Genomic DNA, 11,647 nt, shown 5'->3' with positions numbered 1-11,647 from the left:
ATTTGAAGTTGTCACTGTTTTTCGCAACTCCACTATTTGTGTTTCCGTTTTTCTTAGCTTATTTATTTTGGCTGAGCCTTCGCTGTGGGTGGGAATGTGGGTGGTTGGGTTGTGGGTGGTCGTTGGACGATTAAAGACGGGTCTCTGAGCGCGTCTTAATCTTTTGTTGATGCTTGTTTATTCTGCAATTTCTTAGGCGTTCTGTTTGCGTCGTCTGCACTGCGGCTGCGACGTCTTCAGCTTTTCATTGGTACTGTTTTTGCCACCCCCTTCACCACCCACTGGCCAGCCTTTATTCCACACTTTGAGAAATGTAGTTTTACCTTTCCGCAAATCAGTCAATTTCTTTCCAGAATTTATATACAAATATAAAAAGGATCTCGAAAATTATTGGAAATTATTTAAATATAGAATTTACATTTTAGAATACTTTCTTGTGCGAAAACAAAATTTACGGGTTGAATTCCATCGATGTATAATCGAACAAAAGATTTTAAAGTTGTCCTCCTAAATTTTTTTTTTAAGTTGTGTTGTATGTAAATTATTTTTTTGAGTGTAAACAGTCCTTGTGCTTTCAGTGCTCCGGTGCGTTTCGTTTTGTTTGCTCTTTTCGCAGTCTGCCACTGTCTTTATTTCCTTGGCGTCTTATTTTTTGCAGCTTAGGCGCGACGTTTTCCCTCTGTGTTTTTGTTTTTGTTGTTGTTTTTGTTTGGCTTGGTAAAGTTGTTTGCCTAATTTCATGCCTTGCTTGCTCCCAAAAGGTGTTGCCCAATGTATAAGTGATGCCCTGCGACTCTGATTCGCCGAGAGCCATTTGCATAGAGTTTAAGAGGAAAGAAGAGGATTTAAGGACAGTATATGGACCCAGTTCTTGGGATACAGTATTGATTCTAATGGGAGAATATGTAGCTAAATTGGTTAATAATTGAGGAGTATGGCTTTGGGAATTTCAAGCAAAGATTTCATAAAACAAAATGTATTAAAAAACACAAGCTTACATTCAAAGGTTCTTTATCTAGGCCAATTCTTTTAAAGTGATTAAGTTCATTAATCGTCTAATTATTAGTTAAACTTAAACAAAAAGACTAACGAAATCGGGTTGAATTTTGTTTGAATTTATAAGTTATACATTCCTACTTAATCTTTTATAAGAGTTGCCGTTGTAGATTTTAAGAACACTAAAATTCTGCTGACTTATTTAGAGCTTCTACTCAAGCGTTTTTCAATTAAACATCATTTGCAATGCCGCAAAAAAGGCAGAAATGCTTATGGCTCCTTTTTAAAAGGGGCACAATTAACCGGTCATTAATCAAGTGATTGATGATGATGAGGCCGGGGCAACAATTGCAGAAATCATTTCACTGAAACCTTTCACCAACAATTCGAAAGCAGAGGCGGGGAATTCCGAGGGGGAAATCGCTCTCAAAACTATTTGCCAAAGCTTTAATCGGAAACGGAAACAGGCTGTGACAGTTAGGCAGGCAGTCAACCAGTTGACATTCGATCGATGGATGAGGTTGCTTGGGGTGAAAGGGCTGGGGGAAAATGGGCGGCAAAGGGGGCCGGCTAACAATCAAAGCGGAAGTCATTTTCGTACGTTAATTGACAACAACCAAGGGGAAAGGGGGAGGGGTGAAGTGGGGGAATGATGGCTCAAAAGACCGGGACAGAGTGGAACCATAGACGTCGATGGTGTCGGTGACTGTCTCCTTGTCTATCAATCAGCCAACCAACTTTCGCCTCCCCCCGAAAGCAACCCACTTTCGGTTCGTATTTGTTATGGGGAATAGTTTTAGCATTGTTCCACAGGCCTTCATCCTCCTTTTGGTCTGGTTTTCAAATGGAAGGCTTAATGAAGAGGAGCGGAGCGTATTGGCACAACCTCAGGCACAACCACCGACCTTCCCCCTGCTGTGGGTGTAATAATTGTGACTGATTTTCGGGATTTGCGGTCCCCTGCTCGATTGAAGTTTTGCGAGGGCAAATGGAGCACGGAAAGCAGTCGATGTGGTCGATGGAAAACCAGAGATAATCTTTGAAAGCGGGAAGAACGGCCACGAAATTGAATAAAGCTGTTGGCTGACTCAAATTGAAGATGAATTCATTATGGGTTGATAAGTTGTCATGGATTTGCTTTATTCTTTTATTTTTAATTATTTCAGTCATCTGAAAATTATTTATTTATCTGAACTAAAATCGAGTTGACATGCGTTTGTATTCAACGATCATAAGTTCAGCATTAACCACAACCAAAATTATTAATTTCAGGTCATTCTTCCTTAGTTATAAAAATACACTTTTTGTAAACCAACATTATATACGTTTTTAAATATGTAAAAAAGGAACCTTTTTTCGGTTTAAGTTTTGTGTGGTTTTTTAAACAACCGGAAAAACTCAGAATATATAAATCAGGAAGCCAAAATTATATTACTGTTCATAATTAACTAGTAATTTGTTAATATGTTACAAAATAACAAAGAGCAGGGTTAATTTTTTTGATGACTCTATGTATATTTTTCTCTTAACCAGTGCTTAGTAAAAATGTAATCTTTGTGCATCTGTCTCAATTTGTGTGTGATGTTTTGAACATGTGTGGCAGTGCCGAATCCGTCAGCATTTTGTTGCAATCACCGAGGGGCATTTGAAGGGAGCGGAACGTGCCATGCTAAAAACTGCAACCAAACCAAAGTATCCTCGTCATCGTCATCGTCGTCATCCGCAGCATCAGCATTGGCGTTTCCTACGGTCATCAATGCTTTTGACGTAGGATGGCGGTGATGGTTCATGGTCTAGATGTGGAGCAGATCGTTCTCATTCAGTATCAATCGGATAGGTTTAGACCCTTTTGCATATTGGATGTACATTTAAAATGTCCTTATTGTAAGGAAATATATTACATAAATCCTTATAGGTAGAATAGTCTTTAAAAATGGAATTCAATAATCAGTTATTATTGTGCTACATTCAAAAGACGATAACACAATCACGATTGTCTCAAAGATTTAATATTCAGCTTTGTAAGCATTAAACTATTTTATTTACGATATAATTCAAGTGAAATGGATTTTGAATTATCTTTTTAATAAATGCTTGATTAAGGACATCTGAAATTCGTGCTTTTTTCCCTGGTTCGCTGTTGATTTTACTGCCACTGTTCAGCACAATTGAATCCCCGTTTGATGATGCCCCAGTTCGATTTCAGTTGCTGCTGATGAAGCTGACATAAAACAATGCGATGGACCATTTTACGAATGTGCTCCACAAATGAATGATTCTGGTGTAAATGTGTTTTATTTTATTTTCGTTTCAGAGTTTTTTTTTGTATTCTATTTTTTGGTTGTTGTTCAACCAAACTGACAGCTACCCATCTACCATTCCCAACCAAAATCCATTGGATCTGCAAAAATGTCAACTAATTTTGCGAAAATTACGAAGCTTTCAACTTTTGTTCGCTGAATTTAAAATGTCGCTACGGAAATTGATTTGGAGTGAATCCCATTTTCCATTATCTTTCCATTTCCACACTTTGGCGAAGTGTTTATTATTTATTTATTTTACTTTGAATTTTGAGTAATTTTAAACAGTTTTTGCAATGAGTGTGTGGTCAGTAAATAATTGCTAATTTTGGGTAATGTAGCTAATAATTGCATTCAATTGTTCTTTAAAAATGGCAATTCATATAATTCGCTTCTCAATTTTTTTTTGTCGTAATTTTTATTTTATTGATAAATATTTGAAATAAAAGATTAATGGTTATTTTGATGAAACTATATCAAAAGACATCTTAAACGAATACATTTATTCAGTCAGATATTTTCTCAGTTTATTGCTACGTGAATATGTATTAGTATTTAATTTATATGTTAATTTCATGCTATTTCTGCACATTTGTGTGGGTGTCGGCATAAGGAACTGCTGTTGTGACGCTTTTTGTTAATTATTTTTCCCCACACATATTTCTCTCTGGGCCTTTGCTGATATTGGTTTCCTTGTAATTATTCTTTATTAAATTTGCGAGGAGCAGAACAAGAATAATTAAAAGAGTAGCCAAGGTTGGTTTCGTGCAAGTTATTTATGATTATTGGCAGACCGAGCTGAATTAATTGAGTAATTCGGGTGGCCTTGGATTCCTCCTTTTTTGTTGCTTAATATGTATTTATCATTACATTCCTTGGTTCTTTTCCGCACAAATTGCACCTCATTTATAACACTTTCCGCCCTATCCCAAAGTTAATCGCACTTCAGTCAATCTTTGTTTAATCAAATGGCGGATCGACTTGGGCTCCTTTGTGGTGGTTAGTGGTTGTCGGTGGTGTTGGTGATGTTGGTGGTCGGCCATTAGTTGCTATTATTATGCTCATTACACTAAATGATGGCTAATTTCTTTGCAACACTCTAAAATGGCTCAGGCCGTGGGTGTTTGGCAAATTGCCGGTCATTAGATTCGAACAGAGTCGTGAAAGGAAAGATACGCACTTCCCTCTATAAACCACAAGTAGAGGGTTCGTTGTCGGCAAATGAAGCCATTAACTTATTGTGTGGTCATTATTGATTCCTCCTTGGTGAAAGAGGGAGTAAACAAGGGAAAACATATACTATACGTACTATGTATCCTGGGTGAAGGATAAATATAGACTTTTTATTGATCGTTTAAATAAAAGTAGATACCGTTCTATTACGGTTAATAAAAAATGCATTCCTATAAAGTCTGCTACACTGTTATTTAAGTTATATTAACTCTAAGTTTCAATATGCAATCATCTGACTTTATCGCCTTTAAATCAATAAACGTTTATCGAAACGACTCACATTTATCATCTACGAAAACGACAATCCCAAAACTCATGTTCCCCGTAATCCCGGTATTTATAGGCAAACAAAAAGTAAACTACTTAAGCTCCATTCAACCCCATTCTTCGGAGGCAGAAAGTAAAAGTAATGCAATTTTTGTCATCGAAAGGTATTAGCCCACACACGTGCGCTTTGAGCCGTGTCAACATGCCAACTGGCCTTTCTCTTCGCCACTTTCCTCCGCAGCTGTCATTCATGCGACTCATGTAGCAAACATTTTCCAAATGAAAATCTTTCTCGTTCTATTAATCCAGAGCAACAAAAAGGAGCGGAAAAATTTCCCCGTGCGTGACAAATTTCGATAAAAAGGCGTTGACCAGCGAGACCGATGAGATGAAATCGAAGCAGACCTCGTTTTTAACCCCTCGCTGTGCTCATGGCCATTTAACACTTCGTTAAACTTGAGCAGCAGCAGCAGTAGCAGCGGAAAAGTCCTGGGGAAAAGGAAAGGCTTCTGTCCAGCTCTGTTTTGGCTGCTCCCCCTTGGGGCAGCCCCCATAAATATTTTGCACTCACACGCATGCAGTAAAATGCAACGAATTACATAGTTGGTAATGTAAACACACGCAAAGGGTTAAGGAAAAGGGTTAAAGAAAAGCCAGAGTATCAGTGGTGGTAATAGAAAAAGCGGAAGCTCAGACAGCTGCAACAAAGGCTGTGGAAAAGCGGCGAAAGGAATACAGTAAAACATTGATAAACAATACTACAACTAAATGGAAAATTTTTAGCCAAATGAATAGTGAAGAAATATCACTAGGCTTGTTAAATCAGTAATGTTTAATTAAAATTATATAACCAAAACTATTTAAAGAATAATCAAAGTTAATTACAAATTCTTTAAGCCTGTACAAAAGTGGAATCTGATATTTGCAGCAATACTACTTCTTCATGTAAGTTAGTTGAGAAATGCAGCAACAAATTTTGAAACAAGATAACAAAACATACAAAAAAAAACTACGAAAATATTTCAGAAAAGATGTACTTAAATTACGATACATCAATTTCATTCTTTTATTCCTACCCTTAATATTAAAGAAAGTTTTTAAAAATATAATTCTTTCGCAATTCCTTATCTTTATTGTGCAGCTTTGACTGTGAAATTATATGTATTTATCTACAACACCATCAGAGACGCAGAAACGGCAATAAAAGTCAATAATGTGTGTTTCGCTAAAGCAGTAGCAACATCGGAATAATGACCAGACGAAATACGTACTTTTACCGTTACGTGAGCTAATACAGTTGCGTATTGTATTGGTCAGACATTTGCGGGGGGAGTGCAAGGGGGTGGGGGGAAATATCCTCGCGTCTGCTATTAAATTTCATAGCCCTTGCTTGTTGCGAATTTACGGCTGTTAAAGTTTTAAGTAGCCAATTGAACTGGAAACCGTCGGAGTGGACGGTATTTGAACCCATGTGGAGAGGTTGGTCTGGGGTCAGTCGATACTACCTGGTGGTCACGTGCCCCATGTGCTGTAAATCGATTCTGTTCTTATGTTTTCAGGCGAGTATCAAATGATTGGAGTCCATTAGAAAGTCCTAAAAGATGTTTAGCCCAATGGGACGGAAAGAATAAACGGCGAAAACAAGTATTCAACTGAACAGTTCTTAATTAAAGGGTTCTAATGGGATTGGCTATAAAATGTGAAATTACATTGTCGGTTTAACCCAGAGATAAAATATATTAACCTTAGTACAATAAAATAAAATTAAAAACATTTTAAAATCTCGAAGAAGTAAATTAAAATAGAGAAGGTTAAAGAAAGTTTAAGCTTATCATATTTCAATTACAGTAGAATCCCGATTATCCGGATCAATTAAAACCAGGGGTATTCCGTATTATCGAAAATCCGGATTACCGATTTCAAAGCAAATCAAATAATATTTAAGATTTTTAATAATTTTTTATTATGGAATGGGTTTTAATTGGATAATACGATATATAAAAAACAATGAATGATAATGAATTACATAATACCTATGTAATTTTAAATTTTGGTTGGAAATAACTTGTTGTAGATTTTTAAAACTAATAACTCAATAAAACTTTTCAAATAAAGTATTTATTTATTAATTAATTACCCTTGAATGAGTCCTCATATCATATTTCAATTTCCCGGAGATCTTTTGCGCACACGTTTCTCTCACTTCGAACTGATAAGAATTTCTCCCTCCGATTTCTGGCGATATTCTTTCTCTTGTGTTAGTTGCATCGGCTTCTTTTCAATTTGTGTTGTTTTTTTCGAACTCAAATGCCAAAGTGATCGGTTCTTATCAGTTTTCGAAAATAGATCAGGCGAGGGAGCTCTCTTTTTCGAACCGATTTCTCTGAGCTGCAATTGCCGCCTCTTAATTCGATCACGAGCATTATCACCTATCCCTCGAATACTGCCAGTTGTTGTTGGCCTTTTCATCTATTTGATTTGATTTTTTTTTCGTTTTGTGTTTTTTAGTTTGTCAGAGTCTGTTGTCTTGATAACGTTGCTGATCGTCTCTAATTTGCTATACTACTTAATTCGACTATTTTCTGTGTGTTTCGTCTGCGTTTTCGTATTGTGCGTTTTCTAAATAAATTTGGTCGTAAAAAACGTTTAGATAACAATTTTTTTTGATAATTGTGCAATAAGTTTGCTGAAACTCTGTGGAAAAGTGCCGTAATTGTCGTGGTCGTCAACGCAGTTAAAAAATAAAGAAACAAAAGTATTGTACGCTTATGTCATTACGTCTCGTAGCGTAAAGTAACGTCTCCCGTAAAACTTAAAAAAAAAAGTGCCTGTTTTGCTTTCTTTGTGGGTTTGTGGTCTCTATTCAAATATATTTCGATATCCCAGCTATCATTTACTATATCTGTCTGTGTCCTACATACATATGAGTCTTCTGTGAGTACATCTCGAGTGGAGTATCTTTAGTTTTAAGCCTTTAAGTTATCTGTTGTGTTTATTCTTCGATTTGGGCGATTTATTGCTAAGCGTACGCAACTCTAACCTCATTTAACTGTGTTGTCTCATTATAAACCACATGGACTTAACTCGGCTGAATAAATCAGCGAATATACGTATATAAAAGTGTATAAATGTGCTTATATTTGCAATAAATCTTTGTTGCTTGGGTTATCTGTTTTTGCCTATTTGTTGTCGTTGCTGTGGATGCTGTGGTTTTTATTCGCTGTCGGTGCGCCAATAAAGGTTTCCTTATCCTCAGCATTGTGTTTACTTTTTTCATGGCGTTATAATTGATTAAAATGTTGTTATATGCATATCGCCTTTCCCCGAGTGACAGATTAATTTAACAAGTTTTTATTGAATTTACTGATCATTTACAAAAAATGTTTTTGTTTCGCAGTTTGGGTTTTTCAATAGGCTCAAATAACTGGAAAAAATTTATAGTTCACAAGTGTATTAATATGTTTTGTTTGACTAAATAGTGGCTATGTTTTGTATTGTGTTGTGGGATCATTTTGAACAATAAATTTTGTTTTGTACTCTGAAAGGTAACACCTTTGTTGCAGTCATGCAATAAATTTGAAATTAAAAAAATAGAAACGATATTTATTAATGTTGTTTTATTCATGTAATAACTAATTGTCAAACAAAATATTGTTGTGTAAATTAAACCATAAGTAAATTACGCCGATTGCTAAAAAGAGTTAATATTTTCTGAAAACCTTTGAACTTATTATAATGAAACATTTTTTTATTTTGTGTCTATAAATTCTGCCTTACTTTCCGAAAGTCCCCCCACAAATCAATTGACAAATCCCGGAACTTAGAGCTATTCAATTAGCCGTAATTAGACGGAAGTGGCTGCTCAGCCATCGAGCATCACTTGTTGCATGAATAATGGCTGCCAATAATAACGCCGTTAACAAGGATGGGGCTCAAAATCGGGGGAAGGGATTCCCTCCTCACCCACCCACATAAACCGATAGCAGTTTTGTTTGCTTTGACAAATACAAGTTGCCTCCTGGAGCCATAATAATATTATTTATGGTCCTCGAGGGGACATCCCCTTGCAGAAGTGGAAGCCAAGACCGGGGAACCGATGGAACTGGCTGACAATTTATAGATGTTTCATTATTATGGTAACGAAAGGGGGCGTGGTCTCAGCCTTTTGAGTATAAATTGCATAAATGATGGGGGGCGATGGCAAAAGGAGCTTAACATTTTTTCTTTCTGTGCTTGTTAGCAGCGTTTCCAGCGCTCTTTATTTGTTTTGTGAATTGTCTTCGCTTTCAGTTTTTTATACACACATTTTGTACGTCTTTTTATTGTTTTTACTTGCCTGACTTTTGTAATATGTTCTCAATGTATCTGTGGGTTCCTAGTTCTTCTTTTTCCTTAACGCATGTCAAGCATGAAAAGCTCCTTGTTTACGCTTTTCGCATTCTTTTCCGATTTCCTCCAGCTTTTAACATATGTTTCACTTGTGTTCCAAGCCATTTGCTTGATATTTACAAAATGCGGCAGCTCTGACAAAACAAATTTGTATTGATGATAAAGTCTTGAAAATGTATAAACAATGCGTGTATCAAGTTGAACCTTTAAAACTGCCTGCATTTGATGTTCCTTTCTTGCCCTTACAGTATTAGTCAACTTAGAATAAACTTTTAAGCCTTAAATTAAGTTTAGGAGTTGTTGAGTAACATTTGAGCCTCGAGTTAAGTTAACAGGTGAGTTAACTTAGCTGTGCAACGGGAAATAGGGAGAACAACTTGTCAGTTCTCACAAAAAAATTCAGGACAATAGAAAATTGTATCATCTCTAAATTGATTAATTTATTTGGCTATCTTGAGAAGCATTTTAAATGTCATTGGGGTATGTTCCTCAAATAGGAAAGATAAATATAGAGTTTAAAAAGAACATCGTATAAAATTAGCTATCCTCAATTTGAATTGTTTTATTTTGGGACTACATTTATTAAAAATTTTAATTTTAAATTTAATTATTTCCGAGAGTAATGAAGTGTTGATATATATTTGTTTAATTTACTAATGTTGCAAATAGTTGTAAACTTTACTATAACATGACTTTGACAATTGGACTAAAATTACTTCACAATAGTAAAACAATAAAATTATGCTTTTGTGGTGCCCCTATTTAGTGTGTATTTAATTAAAAGTCCTGGCTTCTACTGAAAACAATGAAGCTTGCATTGACATTCCATTTTAGCTTTGCAGTCCTTCCTCACAATTGCCATGGTTATCCTTGACAATTATTTCCGCACCGAAAACTTTCTAAATGCAGCTCACCATGGATCCCTTATAATAATTGCCTGGCCCGAAAAGACCAAACAAAAACCGACTGACTCACTCCGGCCACCTTAATTGCAGCCGTCTTTCTCTAACCAAGTCAACTTTTCTCCAACTCAACACTCACTTATTATTAAGTTGTTTTCGAAACTAGCAAGGGGGAAAAACAGGATGGCGATGGCGATGGGGGCTGGAGCAGCAGGAGCTTCCGGCAAAAGTTAAATTATAAAATCGTCAAAAGTTGACGAAGACGTTTTGCGCCTATGCAAACAAACACACACAAGCAAAGAGCTTGGCCAAAAAATGGGGAGAAATGCGGGGGAGATGCCACTTAAGATGCTTAGCGCCATGGCAAGCGAAAATAATGACGCTCATAAAAACTAACTAAACACAAAAATAAAGCAGATATATATATGTATATATAGGAGATAGGAGACTGCGGGGTGGGCGGGTTTTTAAGCTGGAACGCTCCCTGAATGACAACGATAATGATGTGCGATAATGTTTGTTGTTTTTCAGTTTGCTCTTGTTTATTGTGCTTCTCTCCATCCCACAATGCTGGAAATAATGATGATGATGAAGATGTTATTGTTTTTGTTGCTGTTGTTCTGCAAGCTAAGACAACTGTCAAAGTCCTTGCCAAGGATTAGCTGAGCTTCCTTTCGCCGTGTTGCACCCTGTAATATTAAAGTTTGAGTTTTGATCTTGGCATTTTTAAAAAGCTATATCAATTTATTGAAAACATTATTTTTATATGCAATTCATATTTATCTAAAATATATTGCTTTTAATATTTAAGTTATTTATTACAAATGGGTTGATTCTTGAAATAAATATTTTTCCATCTGTGTAGATACTTCAAGTAATGATTAAATCGTTTGCAAAGTTTTTAAAAAACTATCATGTAGTTATTTAATAAATTTAAAAAATATATTTAAAAATAAAACCAAAACTTTAGTTCACAATTTTATTGGCTGAAAAGAGTTCAAGATGCGGATACAATAGAACCTTCAGGTGTTTTACAAATTGTATGAAGATACTGGTAATTAGATAGTCCAAACGAACATTTATTTTACAGACTGGCTTTCATTGCGCCTTTCTATTACTTTCGTCCTGCTCTTATCGCACTTGTAATTAAAATTGCAGCAGACGTAGTGAAGTTTTGTACTTTCTTGGAGTCCGCTCCCTTTGCATTTCGCCCTCTTCTATTTAATCGCTTTGACTGCCTGCTGGTTGTAATTTATTTATTGCCGAAAAGCGTTCCCACTCTTGATTTTCTGCCCCCTGGCGTTGTATTTTTTAATTGATTAGAAACGTGAGTTTTGTTTTGTTTCGTTGCCTTCGACTGGCATCGAGCCAGGAAATTTTCAGCCTCATTGAATTTCTTGGGGGTTTTTCGCTTACCCTCCTGACTTTCTTTTGCGATTCGCCAATTTTAGCAAATGACTTTCTTGGCAAAACTTTTATATTTGTTGATTCATTTGATTTTAATGTCAAACGAACGGTAGGCTTATCGAACAAGGAGACAGAGTTGGTAATCAATAAAAA

The sequence above is a fragment of the Drosophila ficusphila genome, unplaced genomic scaffold (genome assembly GCF_018152265.1).
Source record: "Drosophila ficusphila isolate 14025-0441.05 unplaced genomic scaffold, ASM1815226v1 contig_607, whole genome shotgun sequence".
In the NCBI taxonomy this organism is placed as follows: domain Eukaryota; kingdom Metazoa; phylum Arthropoda; class Insecta; order Diptera; family Drosophilidae; genus Drosophila; species Drosophila ficusphila.
This window is presented reverse-complemented; position numbering follows the sequence as displayed.